This window comes from Elephas maximus, chromosome 16 (assembly GCF_024166365.1).
Source record: "Elephas maximus indicus isolate mEleMax1 chromosome 16, mEleMax1 primary haplotype, whole genome shotgun sequence".
Lineage (NCBI taxonomy): Eukaryota > Metazoa > Chordata > Mammalia > Proboscidea > Elephantidae > Elephas > Elephas maximus.
In genome coordinates this window covers 28,897,850-28,912,472 of record NC_064834.1, presented here as the reverse complement: position 1 = coordinate 28,912,472, position 14,623 = coordinate 28,897,850, and the positions used below count along the sequence as shown (strand labels likewise).

Here is a 14,623-nt window from a genome sequence, read left to right as displayed (position 1 = left end):
GTTAGAGCAGATCTGCCCCACAGGGCTTCCAAGGAGCAGCTAGTGGATTCCAACTGCTGACCTTTTGGACAGCAGCCAAGCTCTTAACCACTGTGCTACCAGGGTTCCATTACTAGATGCACAAAAAAAACCCATATGTTTGTAAGTGTGGGTTTGTAACAACTCTAATATGTCATAAGTCAGGGACTACCTGTAAATGTATTTTAAATGAATGAATGTGATCTGTGAATGAATGTGAACAAATGTGTTGTTTGGAAATCCCATCCTATCTCAACTAACATAATAAATATTACAGTAATTGCTGTGATGTGAAACTAGCTGGGTTTTGCCACTGCATAGTTAGTTCTGAAAAGGAAAAAAAAGGGAGAGTGGGGACTTAAAACAAGGCCTAATTTACTCTAAATCTTTTTTTTTAATTTAACTTAAAAAAAAAAATCCCAGTTTCGATGCTTAGCTCCAAATCATGACTTGTCCAAAGATATCTATTATATAACATTCAAATTTTTCTCCAGCAGTTTGCATGCTATTATAATAATAAACATACTAAATTATAGTTATTATCTTTGTAAAAATGCCAGCTATCTTAATGAAGAAAAGGTTTAGTCAGTGTTAGGTCATTTATAAAAAGTTTTATTTGGGGACATAATTATTTACACTTATTAGTCTGCCTCAATTTGAATCTTGAAGAAAGCATATGTATCTTCTAAATGGTCAACAAGATTAATCATTTTTAAATGCCATGAGACACACTTCTAAACGCCACAAGCCCAACTTCTTCAAAATATTCTTAAGAATGCAAACTTCTTTCAGTCCACAGGCAAGCAATTTACTTTTAATGAGAAAAGCAAGAAAACGGTAAAATATGAAAATTGTGAGGTCAAACTGATGGACTGGGCTACCGATGTCTACCAAGCCTGCACAAACCACCAGCATTTCTCATTGCATGTAAGAGGCTCCCAACCCTGAGTTCATGGATAGTTCAAGTGAGAAGAAAGAGAAGAAGAATATTGCTGATGCACCTATCTTATTTCCATCAATCCCCTGTACCACAAACTGTGATTTCCAGGCTTCAAAAAATACAAAGTAGCTCTTTCCCCAAATATGGGCAAAAGGACTCAGAACTGAATCCACAGGTATGGGCTGGGGCGCAAGGACTCTTGGGGACAGGGATTAACCCATCCTACCTGATGGAGCCCTGGTGGTGCAGTGGTTAACTGCTACAGCTGCTAGCCAAAAGGTCAGTAGTTTGAATCCACCAGCTGCTGCTTGGGAACCCTGTGGGGCAGTTATACTCTGTCTATAGGGTTGCTATGTGTTGGGATCGACTTGATGGCAATGTTTTTTTTGTTTGTTTGTTTTTGTTTGTTACTCAGTAACATGTAAAACTTTGACTGGCTCTTAATTTCTTCGTAACCTTCAAGGGGTTCTCAAACTACACTTCTGCAGAGGTCTGGTAGTACCAGAAAAAATGGGAGCATTGTGTTTCTTACTGGAAAGAGTATTTACCAGTTTACACTTTTTAAACACAAATTTCTCTAGGACTTTGGTGCCAGCTGCCTGTTCATGAGTGTCTTAAAAAAAAAAAAAATTGCTATCCAGGCTATTCCAACTCTTAATGACCCTATAGGACAGAGTAGAACTGTCCCATAGGGTTTCCAAGGCTGCAATCTTTACAGGAGCAGATCGTCACATCTTTCTTCTGCAGAGCAGCTGGTGGGTTCAAACTGCCAATCTTTTGGTTAGCAGAGGAGAAATTAACACTGCACCACCAGGGTTTCTTGTTGATGAGTGATACCAGACAGTAAGACAAATAAACAAGTAGCAAAAATTAATGGAAGAAAGGAGAAATACAGTTTTTTAAAAATACAGTATATATTATTGAGATGCAGAGAACAGCCTACATGTAATATATTTACATTATCTTCTAGGAAAACTATTCTTAACCCATTAGATCAACCCCCAGAGCAAGTGTGAGAACTGTTGGTCTCAAGCATGATTTAAAAAAAAAAAACTGTTGCCATTGAGTTCATTCCTACTCATAGTGACCCTATAGGACAGAATAGAACTGGCCCATAGGGTTTCCAAGGAGCAGCTGGTGAATTTGATCTGCCAACATTTTGTTCAGCAGCCGAGCTCTTAACCACTGTACCACCAGGGCTACATCGAGCATGACAGGTGCTTTAATTTAATAACCATCTGAATGCCTACTATGCACCTAGTACTGTGTTGGGGAGATAATAATAAACAAGTAGAGAGTCTATGCATTTAGGGGGACATGCAATGTAATGGAATCTTAAAAAGAAGGGGATAAAACTAACACACAGCCTGGAGATGATTTCAGTAAAGCAGAAATCATAACATAGGTACAATATTAGAATGGTGAAGAGGAAAGGGAGAGGTAGAGACAGATAGGAGAAAATTAACAAAAAGAAGAGAAATGGAACAGTAGCTAGACTGTCTCAAATTTCCGTCTTTTTTTTCTTTTTAATTTTTATTGTGCTTTAAGTGAAAGTTTACAAATCAAGTCAGTCTGTCACACAAAAACTTATATACACACCTTGCTACATACTCCCAATTACTCTCCCCCTAATGAGACAGCCACTCTCTCTTTTCGTGTCCATTTCACCAGCTTCTAACCCCTTCTACCCTCTCATCTGCCCTCCAGGCAGGAGATGCCAACATAGTCTCAAGTGTCCACCTGATCCAAGAAGCTCACTCCTCACCAGCATCCCTCTCCATCCCATTGTCCAGTCCAATCTCTGCCTAAAGAGTTGGCTTTGGGAATGGTTCCTATCCTGGGCCAACAGAAGGTCTGGGGGCCATGACCACTGGGATCCTTCTAGTCTCAGTCAGACCATTAAGTCTGGTCTTTTTAAGAGTCAAATTCCCTTCTTTTTAAGATCTTTACAGATATTGCTTGAACCATGTATAATCCTAGATGGAAGCTGGCCTAAACACAAAAATTGGGTCACATTGAAAAATTCCTTCTAATCCTCTTGCCTCCATCCACCCAAAACAATAATAAGAAAGCTGCCCACTTACATCTGTATCAAATATATGTTTCTGGAGAGGGCAAAGAAAAGAAGGCCAGTCAGTATACTCTGCCAACTCCAGCACAACTCTGCACTTTAGCCCAGGCCCATGCAATGGGAAAGGCAGTCTATACTTCTTAAAGCCCAATTATGGCCCTCAGCACTGATGAGAGTACAGTGCTGCCAATCACCACCACCATTCCCATTACCACTGGCACCACCACCACCATCACCACCATCACCACCACCACCATCATCAACACCACCACCACCACCATCATCACCACCATCACCACCACCACCATCACCACCATCAGTATTACCATCACCATCATCAATACCACCACCACCACTATCATCATCAATGCCACCATTACCACCACCACCACTACCACCATCACCACCACCACCATCACCATATAATTTCAAAATAAGAACACTTCTCAATAGAGAAACACAAAACTTCTGTAATGAAATTTAAAAGAACTTCTCCCTAGATTTTTTGACTCCACAATCCCGAACAACCCAGTGAGGCACAACTTTTCTAAAGAAAACTTTAGTGTCCCCACGTTGCTGGAAATCTAAAACGTGTTGAGTCAGCCTGTAGGGTCCTGCAGTGGCCTTCCCTTCAGAGGTGTACTGGAATTCAAACAGCAAAGCCAACTAAGGGTTAAGATATTTGTCTTGGCCTGAGGATAGGGTCAAACCACAGAGGCTGATAATTTGTGAAAAAGCAGTATTTTAGCTCAGGATTTTAGATTTATATAAAAATTTTAACTATAACTAAATTAGCAGATGAAAGCAGAGAACTTTGGGAATTTTTCTTTTCTACAGGTGATATTTTCTAATTAGGTACAACATCAGACTCACAAAGATAATTTACCACAAAATGGAAGATTCCCTCCTGGTGTATCACACACAAAAGAAATCTTTATTCTCTTCTTAGAGCGTTTTTCTAATACCCAGAACCAAAAAAATAGAGTATATTTTTCTAATATGCTCTAATAAATGAGACCAAGATAATCCAAAGGGTTCTTCCTACAAATTCAACAATTGAGCTTGTTCAGCTATTATAACATGTTGTACTGTATATATTTGATTCATATCCCTGAGAGTACTGCTAAAAATTGATGTTTATTTTCCTTAGAACCCCATAAACTCATTTTTTACTTAAAAAAATAGAAACCTAACAGAAGAAATAGTGTAAAAGATATGCTTTTTTTTTTCCAAAAATGTAGGCAAATATAACTAAATAGCTTCAAATCCTAAAACGGTGATCTCTGAGCTGAATTACTACATCAGTGTTAAGTTTCTTTCCAGGTAGAATTCCTAAGGAATGGTGTTCAAACACTCAACTCTGTTAACAAGGCCACTTCCATTACTCACTATTTGTATGCGCTGTAATCTCTCAAATAACACCTCATCTACTTGAGCAGTTTGGTAAAGTGAAGGCAGCCAGCAGAAAGATCTGGGTTTTAACTAGCTGCTAGCTGATTGCCCTTAGGCAGTAGCAACTATGCCCCCATTGGCTGAGCACTATGTGTCAGGCACAGAAGCTAAGCACTTTAACCCCTCAAACTTATGAAGCAAGCATTTGTCATAATAATATGGGTGACACCATCTGGAACATGATGACACAGAGACTACACATGATCTTTAAAGGTACTGCTTGAACCATTTACAAATCTGCCTGGAAAGTGATCTAAACAAGCAAGCTACTTCAATATATGCATCCTTTGCCCAATTAGAGTAAAAATTGTTTCAGAAGAGGAACCACAGTCTTAGTTTTCCTACTCTCTTGAGCTTCTCCTCCCCAGTTTATGCTTTTCTTACTGATCCACTAGGAAACGTTCCTCAAGATCCAGCCTAAACCCTCCTATTACTCCATACCGTTTCCTCAGGCAATTTCATCCATTCCAGTTGCTTCAATTACCATCTATGAGCCAATTTCTACTTCCAGCCAAAACCTTTCCAGATGAAGCCAACTGTCTATCTCTCTACTCGGATGTCTCAAACTTATAATCATCAGGTCCAGAACTTATAATACCCACCTCCTTAGCGGACTGTCTCAGTGTTCTCTGCCTCAGTGAAGAGGACCACCATCAAGCCTATTATACATGAAAGTTATCTGAGAGTCATCTAACACTTTCCTCCCCCTCAAGTCCGATAGCTAATTTATTACCAAGTCCAATAGCATTTGCTTCTGTCCTCTCCCTTCCATCTGCACTACCACCACCGCCTTAGGCCAAGCCACCATCATCTCTCATCTGGACTACCTGGACAATTATAGCTTCCTTGCTGGTATGTCCACTTCCTCTCTAACCTCCCCGAACCATTTCCTAAACATTGATCTTGTCACTACTCTTTTACACACTGCCCTTAATATAAAGATAAAAATTCTTTTTTTCTCACAAAGTATTTTGTTAATTGAAGTAAACTTGGAAACCCTGGTGGCGTAGTGGTTAAGTGCTGCGGCTGCTAATCAAAAGGTCAGCAGTTCAAATCCACCAGACACTCCTTGAAAACTCTGTGAGACAGTCCTACTCTGCCCAACAGGGTTGCTATTAGTCAGAATCGACAACAGTGGGTTGTTTTTTTTCCACATAACATAAAATAACCATTTTGTACATTCACCACATTGTGCAACCATCACCTCTATATACTTCCAGGACACTTTGATAACCACATATGGAAACTCCACACCCACTAAGTAGTCACTCCCCATTCCCCCTGCTACTCTCATCCTCTGTCAACCACTAATATTTCTCTATGGATTTAACTATTTATCTCTCTATGGATTTACCTATTCTGAATATTTCATATAAATGGAATTAAACAATAAGTGAGCTTTTCTGACAGGCTTCTTTCATTTAGCATAATGTTTACAAGGTTCATCCATGTTGTTGTATATTTCATTACTTCATTCCTTTTTATGGCTGAACAATATTCCTTTGTATGGATATACCACATTTTGTTTATCCATTCATCAGTTGAGGGACATCTGGGTTGTTTCCAACTTTTGGCTGTTGTGAATAGCGCTGCTATGAACATTCATGCACAAAGTTTTGTTTGAGTACTTGTTTCCATTTCTTTGGGGTATACACCTAGAAGTGGAAAGAACACTTACGTCTTGAAAGAAGTACAGCCAGAATGTTCCTTAGAAGCGAGGATGGAGATACTCTGTCTTATATACTTTGGACATGTTATCAGGAAAGACCAGTCCCTGAAGTGGAACATCGTGCTTGGTAAAGTAGAGGATCAGCAAAAAAAAGAGCAAGACCCTCAACAAGATGGATTGACACAGTGGCTGCAACAATGGGCTGAAACAGCAACAATTGTGAGGATAGCGCAGGACCAGGCAGTATTTCCTTTTATGGGACATGGGGCAGCTATGAGTTGGAACCCACTCAATAGCACCTAACAACAAGAATGGTAACTCTATGTTTAACTTTTTGAACAACTGCCAAATTGTTTTCTATAACAGCTGAACCATTTTACATTCTCACCAGCAACATATGAGGATTACAATTTTTTCACATCCTCACCAATATTTGTTATCTTCCCTTTTGTTTCTTTTTGTTTGTTGGTTTGTTTGTTTGTTTTTATAGTCAACCTAGGGGGTATGAAGTGGTATCTCATTGTGGTTTTGTTTTGCATTTCCATGATTACTAATAAGGTTGATCATCTTTTCATGTGCTTGTTGGCAATTTGTGTATATTCAAGAGCTTTGCCCATTTTTAAATTGGGTTGTCTTTTTGTTATTGAGTTGTTTATATATTCCAGATACTAGACTTGTAACAGACATATGGTTTGCAAATATTTTCTCCCATCCTATAGGCTGTCTTTTTACTTTGTTGATAGTATCCTTTGATGCATAAAAGTTTTTAATTTTTATGAAGTCCAGTTTATCTATTTTTTATTTTTGCTCATACTTATGGTGTCATATAGAAGAATCAACTGCCAGATCTAAGGTCATGAAATTTATGTCTATGATTCCTCCTAAGAATTGTATGGTTTTAGTTCTTACGTTTAGGTCTTTGATCCATTTTAAGTTAATTTTTATATATGGTATGAAGTAGGAGTCCAACTTCATTTTTTGCCTGTGGATATCCAGTTGTTCCAGCACCATTTGCTGGTAATACTATTCTTTTCTCATTGAATGGAAAGACCAAATTTCTTAAAATATCTTGCAATATCCTGAAGGACCTGGTGTCTGTCCACCTCTTCAACCTCACCTTGCATCTTTCTTTCTCTCTGTGCTTCAGCTATGCTGACATCCTTTCAGTTTCTTGCATACAACATGGTCCTTTCCACCTCAGGACCTTCATATTTGCTGTCCCTTTGCTCCGAATGTTCTTCCCTCTCTACTTTTTCTCTTAGCTAACTCAGTCATCCTTTGTTGTTGTTAGGTGCCATCGAGTCGATTCCGACTCCTAGCGACCCCATGCACAACAGAACGAAACACTGCCCAGTCCTGAGCCATCCTCATAATCGTTGTTATGCTTGAGCTCATTGTTGCAGCTACTGTGTCAATCCACCTCGTCGAGGGGCTTCCTCTTTTTTGCTGACACTGTACTTTGCCAAGCATGATGTCCTTCTCCAGGGACTGATCCCTTCTGACAACATGTGCAAAGTATATAAGATGCAGTCTTGCCATCCTTGCCTCTAAGGAGCATTCTGGCTGTACTTCTTCCAAGACAGATTTATTCATTCTTTTGGCAGTCCATGGTATATTCAAAAGGCGTCAATTCTTCTTCGGTCTTCCTTATTCATTGTCCAGCTTTCACATGCATATGATGAAAATACAATGGCTTAGTCTTCAAGGTGACATCTTTGCTCTTCAACACTTTAAAGAGGTCCTTTGCAGCAGATTTACCCAATGCAATACATCTCTTGATTTCTTGACTGCTGCAGTCATCCTTTAAGCAGTCATCCTTTAGATACCACATTTTCTTGGTAGCTTCTAATTAGGTCCCATTTACATGTTTTTACTGTATTGTGGTTTGCTACTTCTGCTATGTAGCACTTTTCAGTTCCTAATCACGTATTCATTTAATGATATAATTGTCTCTCATGACAGTAAGCTCTATGAGGCAGGGGCCATATGAGTCTTGTTAAAATTTTATCTCTATGATCTATCACGGTACCTGGCACATAGTGGGTATTTAAATGTTTGTTTAATAAGTTGTTAATGCTAGTGTTATGGGCAGCTGTCAATTCTGATATATTAATGATTATGATACGACTCATGCTCCATCTCCACCCCCAACCTGTGTCATGCTGTCAGGGCCTGCAAGATGAGATGACTCTCCACTCATAGTGAGGAGGCCTGCTAAGCACTAGCAAGTGGCTTTCTAAGCCCCAATTTAGAAAACTTGGGCAGAAAGAGAAAAAGGAAAGCAGTCAACAAACTTTTCAGAGTGCTTTGCATAAAATCAGAGCCTTAAAGCTGAACAGTGCCTGCCTCACATCACATCTTAAGAGTTCAAGATATTCTACTGCATTCAATTGAGCCTCTGTATTAGAAAGCAACACTTGGGATACACTAATGTATACCCAGATGAATGTTGGCTGGCTGTATGAATGTTGCTTCCTGAAACTCTTTCGAAAACAAAAAGTCTATCCCAAGAGGACAACCCTCTGAGGAAAGCATTCTTCATGTACAAACAATAGCTCTATATGCAGACACAGAGAAGGTGCCAATAAATTCCAGTAATATTATTAGCAACAATAACAGCTCTCAACGTCAGTAAATATAAAGCTCCTTTCTCTAAGGAGTGTTATGGTACAGGAAAGATATTCTTTTATTGATTCTTACCAAATTTTTGTGCTAAAAACTGAGGTCAAATGTTGGGCAGCCAACTTCAAAGGTAAAGAAACCAAGGCACAGAGTTTAAAATGATTCCCAAAGAGACTACAAGCAGGAAACAGAGCTAGAAGTCAATAGACGTTCATGAACTGACTTTCCAATTCATGTATCTACTTGTCCAGATCAATCAAAGCCCATAAAGGGAACAAAGGTTTCATGGCAGGAGGCAGGACACTGGTCCCTACTAACATGCTGCCCAGTCAGTAGCTGGGACCCAAGTCCCATCAGTACACCTCCTACCTTATACTTCTCTCAAAATAAGGCTCAACTGGTAAACTTACTAAAATCAACTGGTATACTTACTAAACACCAGACCTACTCAATGCACATTTCCAGGGGGGTGGACTGGTAGCTTGTATTTAACAAGCACTTCAGAGGGTTCTTAAATAGGAAACATTATCCTAAAAGTTCAAGTACCAAAGTCTGGAAGGAGGCCAGTGGCTAGAGACACTGGTGAGGGGCTTTTATGAGTACAGGCATGACTTTCTGGCCTGGCCTTCCAGGGAACACATTCTAGGAGAGGGAATGGCTGTGTCCCATAGCGAAGATACTATGAGAAACTCAGTAAACAAGGTAGCCCTGACTGCACTGGAATCCATACTTCTTACTTTGGTGAGCTGGATCAGAGCCCAAAAGCAGCCAAGACCACACCAGAGAATGGGTGGGCAGAAAGTCAGGGCCCAAGAAGTTAGTATCAGGGCTGGCAGAGGGAAGAAAAGTAGACGTAGCCATGGGCGTGGTTCAAAACATCCCACAAACCAGAAAGGAAGAGTTTGGGATGGGATGCTGGTGACAGGGGATCCAACAATTTTGTTCATGGGGACCAGGCTAGAGACAGGCCCTAATAATAAATTATTAGGCTGCTAACCAAAGGGTCGGCAGTTCGAATCCGCCAGGTGCTCCTTGGAAACTCTATGGGGCAGTTCTACTCTGTCCTATAGGGTCGCTATGAGTCGGAATCGACTTGACGGCACTGGGTACTGGGTAATAATTACGAAAGGAGCCCCTGATTTGCTGAGTACTTGTTGTGGCTAAGCAGGATACAGAGCTCTTTGATTGCATCATCGTATTTATTTCATTCACTTAGTCAGCAGATAATGATTAGACACCTGCTCCCTGTGCTAGGCGGTGCTCTGCCCAAGAGACAGAGTGGCTACAGCTCCGTGGACAGTTCTGCTCCCTCGCAGGTCCCTGCTATATCTCTTCACTTTTCTGCCTCAAGGTTTTTCTGAGGTAGAGACCCACTCTCTCAGCCAAGAAGTATAGGAGAGGTAACTCCCGGGGACAACCCTCAACCAATGGAGAGGAGGACTGGTGGATAAATACTCCTGCCTCCCAGAGGGATAATTCTGAGGTATTTTCTATTCAGTTTCTCAGAGAGGCCCCCCGGCGACTGCTCTCCAGTTACCAACAGTGATAACTACTCAGTAACACACCCATCACTGGCTGTTCCTCCTTCCCTGTCTTCCACTTCCTGGGATCACCTTCCAGTACCCAAGTCCTCGTATCAGGCGCTGCTTTCAGGAGAAACCTAATTTAAGAAAGTAGTGAACCACGTAGGCATAAAACTCCCTGCCTTCCTAGAACTTACAGTTGGGGAAAGAGAAAAAAATAATCACACAAATGAAGACCCAGTTCAGTGATAGATGCAGTGAAGGGCAATGCCAGTCTGAAACACAAGTAAGGGAGCCCTCCATTGATTCTGGTCTTATCAGATTTTTGTCACGCACAAATTCAACCAGGAAGAGCTAACACTTTTTGTTTTCAGTTACCTTAAGTAAATTCTCTTCTCCTACCGGTTTCAAGCTTTCCCCATATCCCCAAACTACCCCAACACAACTGACTGATTTTATCTGCCCAACACTTTTTATCTCCAATCTCACTTCTTCTGACAACAACCTGAGAAACTGGCCCTCCATCATTCCATGTAGAGGGATGAACGTGTGACCTGAGCTAAGCCAGCTGGCTTCCCTTTCCCTGGAAGTAAAACCTTGAGCAGGAAGGAAGGTTTCTGGCACTGAATCATACAATAAGTCCCTGGGTTGCAAAGTTCCTACTTGCCTTTTAATGTTATGTTGGTTTGCCCTCACTTTGAAAACACTGAACCAACCCCTAACTGCAACAAATCTTCGCCACTATCACCTTCACTTGCTGCACCTGCAGCTTTTAAATCATTGAAAAGGCTTCAAGCCTTTTCTTGGACTAAAAACCAAAAAACCAAACCCGTTGCTATCAAGCCGATTGCAACTCACAGCAACCCGATAGGACAGAGGAGAACTGCCCATAGAGTTTCCAAGGAGCGCCCGGTAGAATCGGACTGCCAACCTTTTGATTAGCAGACACAGCTATTCGCTAAAAAAAAAAAACCCATTGCCATCAAGTCAGTTCCAACTCAAAGCTGCTAAAAAGTAAGGCTAAATAAGGACCCTATGTGCCTGTTTTGACTTACCTACAAATTCGTTCCATTCGTGACCCAGGGACTGCCTGTATTTTCATTTCCATTGCACATCTGAAGAAACCAAAGCCCAGGGAGTTTAGGGAATTTGTCCAAGGAAGTAGCAAAGCTTGAATTAGCATCCAGGTCTGCCTACGATTTTGACACTAATAGTTTGTTGGATATGTTTTCTCAGCCCTTCTCTGGGGCTCTATTAAGTGTGTTTGGATTTATGCAATAGGCTGGGTGTGGACAAGATTGTTTTCATTTGTTGGTGTTAAATTCAAGGCATTGTCTAAGATGCCTCTGAAGTCTGGCTACTCCTGCTTCCAGCCCTTTTTGGCCTTTCTCCTCAGGGACCCCCACCTGCATTTGAATGGGCCTTGGTATTTCCTTTGTCCCTGGCATCTGCAGGCAAAATCTCTTGTTCTCTTGAACCTCTGAGAGGCTTTCTCTGTTTAAGGGATTGAGAGGATGTTTTCTATTCACAGAGTGAAACATTCAAGGAAAGAGGTGTCTAGAATATAAGTTCTGGTCTTAAACTTCATCTGGCTCTGTAAAAATCACTTTCAATATCTGCTTTCTGGTCCCAACGACCCAAACCATAAAATTCACAATAATGATCAAAATTCCTTTTAAATTTCCCCCAGCTAGCCGAAAACAAACAAAAGCTCCTAATACCCTGCTAATGTTGTTGTTGTTGTTAGGTGCCTTCGAGGTGATTCTAACTCATAGCGACCTTATGTACCACAGAACGAAACACTGCCCAATCCTGCGCCATCCTCACAATTGTTGTTATGCCCGAGCCCATTATTTCAGCCACTGTGTCAATCCATCCCCCCACGTATGTCAGTCTGTCATACTGTGGGGGCTTGGGTGTTGCTATGATGCTGGAAGCTATGCCACCAATATTCAGATACCAGCAGGGTCACCCATGGTGGACAGGTTTCAGCTGAGCTTCCAGACTAAGACAGACTAGGAAGAAGGACCTGGCAGTCTACTTCTGAAAAGAATTAGCCAGTGAAAACCTTGTGAATAAAAATACTCTCCTAATATTCTTATCTGCCCCAGACTAAGATATGACAGGTAAAAAACAAGGAAAGTAAGGCAACTTTACAGGATTGTAGACACTGTAACACATTTGTGATGGTTCTGTATCCTGGGCAGTACATGCTATCATTGTCTCTGCATTTATAATCTTACCACTTTTTCCAATTAAAAAATTTAGCGGGGGCTCAATGGGAAAAACTCGGAAAGCAAAAGCATAAAGAATATTTTTAAATCACTCAAAAGTAACCACCAAGAAAATGTTGATTTATGTTTTCCACTATATGTTTCTATATATTATATATTAAACAAAAACATGATTACATTGCAATTGTTATTAATGGCTTTTTATCACTTACAAATATATCAAGAACATATGCCCATGTTAATAAAAAGTTCCATAACACATGGTTTTAAATAAGGTAACCATCAAGCAGATCGGCATTTCTCAAGTGGGTGGTGGTCCATCCCCTGGGCACATTTAGGAAATTGGAAGGTTATTCGGGATTGGTACAGAGGCTGGGAATGGCAACCAGCATTCAGTGGGCTAGGGCCAAAGATGCCACAGGCCTGAGACGTGTGAGGCAACATAGAATTAGTCCACACCCCACTTGACTTTCCAACTTCCCCTGGGAGAGTTAGAGCTGGAGGCACTTTGCCCTCAGCAAATTTGAACTAGAAAACCACCAGGGCTAGTGTACTAAATAAAAGTATCAAGTGAACACACAAATATGGCAGAGGGAATTGGACTGAATTGTCTCAAATGTTCCACCATAGCCACCATCCTACGATTCCAACACTAACAGAAATCCAGCCACATGATCTTCTATGTGGTTCTCTCATAATGGTCAATTACCTATTATGTTCCTATCTTCTTCCAGGATCAGATAACTGAAAAATGTATATCCTAAATTTTATTTCAGCTAACCATTTCACATCTCGTGCCTAGACATCCTTGGAACCTTAAGCACAAACAAAGGAAACTATAATGGATGTATATAAAGGTTATTCTATAAAGATGTTCACTGTAGCAATATCTACAATGATGAGTATCTAGAAGTAATCAAAATGTCCAATAATTTGGAATTAGTGGTGGTGCAGTGGTTAAGAGCTCAGCTGCTAACCAAAAGATCAGCAGTTCAGATCCATCAGCTGCTCCTCGGAAACCCTATGGGGCAGTTCTACTCTTTCTATAGGGTTGCTATGAGTCAGAATCGACTTGACAGCAATGAGTTTGGGTTTTTGTTTTTTGGATATATGGTATAAGGAGCTCTGGTGGCACAGTGGTTAAGTGCTCAGCTACTAACCGAAAGGTCAGGGGTTCGAATTCACCAGCCACTCCACAGGAGAAAGATATGGCAGGCTTCTACCATAAAAGATTTACAGCCTTGGGAACCCTATGGGGCAGTTCTACTTTGTCTTATAGGGTCGCTATGAGTTGGAATCGACTCAATGCCAGCAGGTTTGGTTTTGGTTTTTTTTTATATATGGTATAACCACAGAATGAAATATTTCACAGTCGTTAAATATATTGTAAAATATTTAATGATATAGAAAAATACATTATGTGGGGAAAAAGTTGCACTGCAATGTGCCTCTAAGATTTTGTTACATATAATAAAACCTCTACATTTTGTTTATGTATGAAAAAATTTCAATCCAAAGTATGTTTTAATCCAGCCTTGGTTGAAATGAAAATACATACATATACATATACATAAAAAAAACCTTTTTTTTAAATGTATATGTATACTTTTTTATATATGGAAAGAGAAAGAAAAAGAGAGGGGGAGAGTTTTGTGTCTCCCTTTGTGTGTGTATAGAATTTAATATAAGTCTCAAAAAGGAATAACTTTGTCGACGAATACTGTGACAGATATACTGGAGTAGCCATTCCCTTATTGGGAAGATAAAGAGAGTAAATTGAAGAATAGCTACATTCCAAGACCTCAGGAATCAGGTTTAAATTTATACATTCTGTTTCTTACAGGGTCTCCATGAGTTGGAATCAACTCAACGGCAACAGGTTTGGTTGGTTTTCTCTTATAAGGAACTCCAGTTGTACAACGGTTAGACGCTACACTGTTAACCGGAGGGTTGGTGATTCAAATCCATTCAGTTGCTTAACAGTAGAAAAGACCTGACAACCTACTCCTATAAAAATTACAGCCTAGGAAACCCTATGGGGCAATTCTACTCTGTCACATTGGGCGTCTATGAGTCACCTAACAACATTTGTCT

At 40.4% G+C, this 14,623-nt stretch overlaps 1 protein-coding gene across 5 annotated transcripts in view; it reads right to left on the bottom strand.

Moving 5' to 3' along the window:
• Positions 1-14,623, bottom strand: part of FAM13C (family with sequence similarity 13 member C) — a 161,016-nt gene that overhangs the window by 70,391 nt on the left and 76,002 nt on the right. The gene's annotated exons all lie outside the window — the stretch shown is intronic.